The sequence below is a fragment of the Mixophyes fleayi genome, chromosome 1 (genome assembly GCF_038048845.1).
Source record: "Mixophyes fleayi isolate aMixFle1 chromosome 1, aMixFle1.hap1, whole genome shotgun sequence".
NCBI classification, from domain to species: domain Eukaryota; kingdom Metazoa; phylum Chordata; class Amphibia; order Anura; family Limnodynastidae; genus Mixophyes; species Mixophyes fleayi.
The window spans coordinates 419,621,443-419,626,083 of record NC_134402.1 but is presented as its reverse complement, the minus strand read 5'-3'; positions in this window follow the sequence as shown (position 1 = coordinate 419,626,083).

The following is a 4,641-nucleotide window of genomic DNA, read 5'->3' as shown; positions in this document are numbered from 1 at the left end:
CAGCCTTTAACCCTGTGTCATGGGCAATGATGGTATATAGGGATCTGACATCCCCTGTGACCAATATCATCTTATCATCCCAAGTGATCTCTGATAAATGTCTTAAAAAATCCGTTGTATCCTTAAGATACGATCGGGATTCTTGTGCCAACGGTTGTAGATATGAGTCAAGAACTTCTGACAGGTTAATGGCAATTGACCGTGAACCCGAAACAATGGGCCTTCCCGGTGGATTTTCTCTATCTTTATGCACTTTTGGAAGTATATACAGCACCGGTGTTCTTGGATATTGAATTAGTATGTATTTCATTGTATCGTCGTCTATTGATCCCATATTATTATGTTTTTCTAGGAGTGTTTTAAGGTCCTTATTAATCTGTTCTATCGGATCTTTTCTTAGCTTTTTATACGTATTGTCCAAATATAACTGCCTCTGGACTTCTAGCACGTATTTGTCTCTATCCATTATAACAACCCCCCCCCCGCCCTTATCGGCGGGTTTAATGACAATTTGATGATTGTCCTTAACGGTCTTAATGGCTCTCCTTTCTTTCATACTTAAATTCGAGACGTTTCCCTTACCCACTTTCTGTTTGTTCTTAATCATCTTAATGTCCTTTGTGACTAACTGATTGAAAGTCTCAATAAAATTCCCTTTTAAATAAGAGGGGAAGAAAGTGGATTTATTCTTGAACCTCTTTTTTTCTTCGGATATCAATGCGGGTTCATCCTTCTCCTTATTTGTTTTAGTTTAAAAAAAAATTTTGATGGTAACTTTACGCACAAATTTCTGCAGATCTATATATGTATCAAATGGGACAAAGGGGTTGGTGGGAGCAAACTTAAGTCCCTTATTCAATAGCGTTCTCTCCCCTTCTGTGAGGGTATGGGAGCTTAAATTGAATATATTGGACATCTCAGGATCCTTATTTACTTCAGGAGATAGTAATGTGTCCTGAATCCTGACTCATATCTACAACCGTTGGCACAGGAATCCCAATCGTATCTTAAGGATACAACGGATTTTTTAAGACATTTATCAGAGATCACTTGGGATGATAAGATGATATTGGTCACAGGGGATGTCAGATCCCTATATACCATCATTGCCCATGACACAGGGTTAAAGGCTGTAAAACAAAGCCTTTTAAATACAAATCTTTCCGAAGAAACTAGGAGTTTTGTAATAGAGGGAATAGAGTTTGTCCTTTTCCACAATTATTTCAGATTTGAGGAAGACTACTTTCTACAATGTGTGGGCACGGAGATGGGCACCAGGTTCGCCCCAAGCTATGCCAACATCTTCATGGCGCAGTGGGAGGAGACACATGTATGGTCTGGCCATGAGTTTGGGGCGAGCCTGGTGTCATGGCGCCGGTACATAGACGATGTCTTTTTCATTTGGAGAGGGTCAGATGAGGATTTGAAATCATTTCTTGATCATTTGAATAGGAATGATTGCAATATTGAACTTTCATTTGAATCGAGTAAAGTGAGTGTTAATTTTCTTGACATCACGGTTTATGTTGAAGAAAATGTTATACAAACGAAGACCTTCCACAAGCCAACAGACATTAATAGCTATATTGAGTACAATAGCAATCATCATCGTCTTTGGCTTGATAGTGTGCCCCTTAGTCAAATGACAAGAGTTAGAAGGGATTGTACAGAGGGTAAGGTATTCCAAGAACAAATAGAGGAGATGAAAAAGAACTTTAGTCAGAAGGGGTACACAGAGGAGTTGCTAGATAAAGCAGAAAAAAGAGTACATGACAATAAGAGAGAAGAACTCCTAGTCCCTTAAAATAAAGGTCCGAATAAGAACAACAAATATGAATGGGCCTTTATTTCGGGATTCAGTTCTCAACACAGACAGATGGAGAAAATTATCCACAAATATTGGTATTTGCTAAGACAAGACACAATAATAGGCAATATGATTCCGGAAAAACCAACATTCATATATAGGAAGGCTAATAACTTGAAGGATACACTTATCAGGAGTCATTTGCCAGAAGAGAAAAGAGTGTCCAGTAGAAGTAAAGGATTTCACAGGTGTGCTCAGTGCATTGCATGCAAAACGTGCAAAATGAAACAAAACAAAATGACAGTCCTTACTTTGAATGGAAAGAAGGTCCAAATAGAACAATTTATTACTTGCCATTCAAAAAATGTAGTGTATGCCATCGAATGCAGCTGTAATAAGGTATACATAGGAAGGACCACTCGTCCATTAAAGGTGCATCTGAGAGAACACCTGTATAATATAAGAAGGGGTTTAGAAACCCATGCACTTTCACAACACTTCAAAACTCATCACTTATGTTCTGTGGAACATGTGATTGGGTTTTGGGGACTACAAAAAGTAGAAGAAACATGGAAGAATAGTAACACTGTTGGGTATCTATCTAGGTCTGAAATTAAATGGATCTTTAATATAGATACACTGATCCCCAAAGGCCTTAACTCTGAATTTGAATTAAAGTGGTTTTTATGATTATGGTCATAGTATCTTTTGGAATGTATGCATGAACACGTGTTTTTAATTGTTATTATTGTTCTCTATGGATATCATCAGCATGTCAGGATATGGAGAAAATAGGATATAGAAACAGTACAAATGTGGGACGCTGTCATAGTCCTTATTTCCATTTATTTATACATGTCTGTTTATTTTGTGAGTCATAGAATCATCCTCCGGCACACACGCAATGTGAACAATACAGAATATCCATTTAGAGCAAAGCGGAACAAGTTACCATGGTTACGCATATGGGGCTGTACATCATGATACCGGAACTTCCTCTTATACCATAGAACCAAGCCTCGTTTTGGAAAAGGGGCGGACTTGGAAGGGAATAAAAAGGACGCTGGAAACATTGAATATTACACCTTGAAAAAGACCGATCCAGGTCGAAACGCGTTGGTTATAATCGTTGTGCAGATCGGAACTGCAGGGACCACATATGGACGTATGAGACTGATTGTGGAGAGGGATCATTCATATTTATACCACCTTGTTCCATGCGTGATATCACTGCTTTCCGGTATGAGCAATGCAATTGTTTTAAATCTGTTTTTAAATTAAAAAGGTTAATGCACCAGATTGCTTTTATTTTTACTGTTTTATGAGTGCAAGAGACCATCGGGATAAACTTGGAAAGAATCCGATATCAGCATTACCTCTGAGGGCTTGAATACTTCCATTGTGAAGTAAGCGCATACCCTAAGGGGGATTCATTTTGGAGTGGAAACACGGGTGGAAACACGGGTGTTGTGTGCAGTAGTTTCATCTATACACAGGTTTTGATTCTAGTGGAATATTACAGATTGGACAATTGTGCTTATGTACTGCACCATTAGTTTTTTCTTGTGTTATATACCCTCCTAGCTCAGAGACCTGAAACCTGAACATAGACTTCATATGTGCATTTATCATCTTTCCCAGTGTGTGTGAAGGCAGCGCCAAATGTATGTATTGCCCTCATAAGCAGTTTATATAACTCTTTTCCATAAACAGTAGTAGGATCAGTTGATACAATAAATGGTTGATTTAGGTGCAATCTTACTAGCAGCAATATCCTTGCCTGTGAAGCCCTTTTTGTGCAAAGCAATGATGACTGCATGTGTTTCCTTGCAGATAACCATGGTTAGCAGAGGAAGGACAATGATTTCAAGCACCACCCTCATTTTAAAGCTTCCAATCTGTTATTCTAACTCAATCAACATGACAGAGTGATCTGCAGCCTTGATGTCAGCTGGTACTTTTGTGGCAGGGCTGTAAATGTTGATTTCGGGATAAAGTTCATTGTCATGGCAAAGAGGGTATTTAAAATTAATTGCAATTCATCTGATCACTCTTCATGATATTCTGGAGTATATGCAAATTGGCATCATAAAAACTGAGGCAGCAGACTTTGTGAAAAACAATATTTGTGTCATTCTCAAAACTTTTGGCCACGACTGTAGTGTCAGAGGAGGTGAGCCAAGTTTCTGTGCTGGCAAGGAAGTTCAGGGATTTAGAAATGAATAGATAATGAATAGATGTAAGTTTGTTACAAACAGATCTTGCGTTCCATAGTGCACAGGAGAAGGGAAGAGAGGGTAGTGGAGATATGTGGATATGGTTGACGGGATTGGGTGGATGGAAAAGATTGTGGTAGAGCGTGGAGCTGGAGCAGATTATGGGGATTGTACGGGGCCCAGGGTTAGATAAGATATTACCAGCAGCCATGAGAAGGAGAACATGCAAGGAGGATCTGTGGGTGTGAGGTTTATTTCTATTTATGTATTTGGTGAGTGTGGTGGGTGCAGGAGACAAAACCGGTGGTAGTCGGTAAGACGGTACTGAATACTCTGACAGAAGACATGACGACACGTGGACTCCGAATGAAGATGAGGGCGAGCTGCCAAAAGAAGTAGTCACCGGAATGCAGATGTCTTCAGATGACGACTCGCTGTCTTGCCGGCTCCTGAAAATGATGTCATCCTCAAGCGCGACTGCCCTTTAATACGGCGATGGCCGGAGCCGCCTGTCATTTATGACAGGTAAGTGCTATTTTAGGGGTTAGGGGTGTTCGGGATATTAGGGTTAAGATTAGGGTTAACTGTCGGGATAGTCAGTACTGTAAATAGATACTA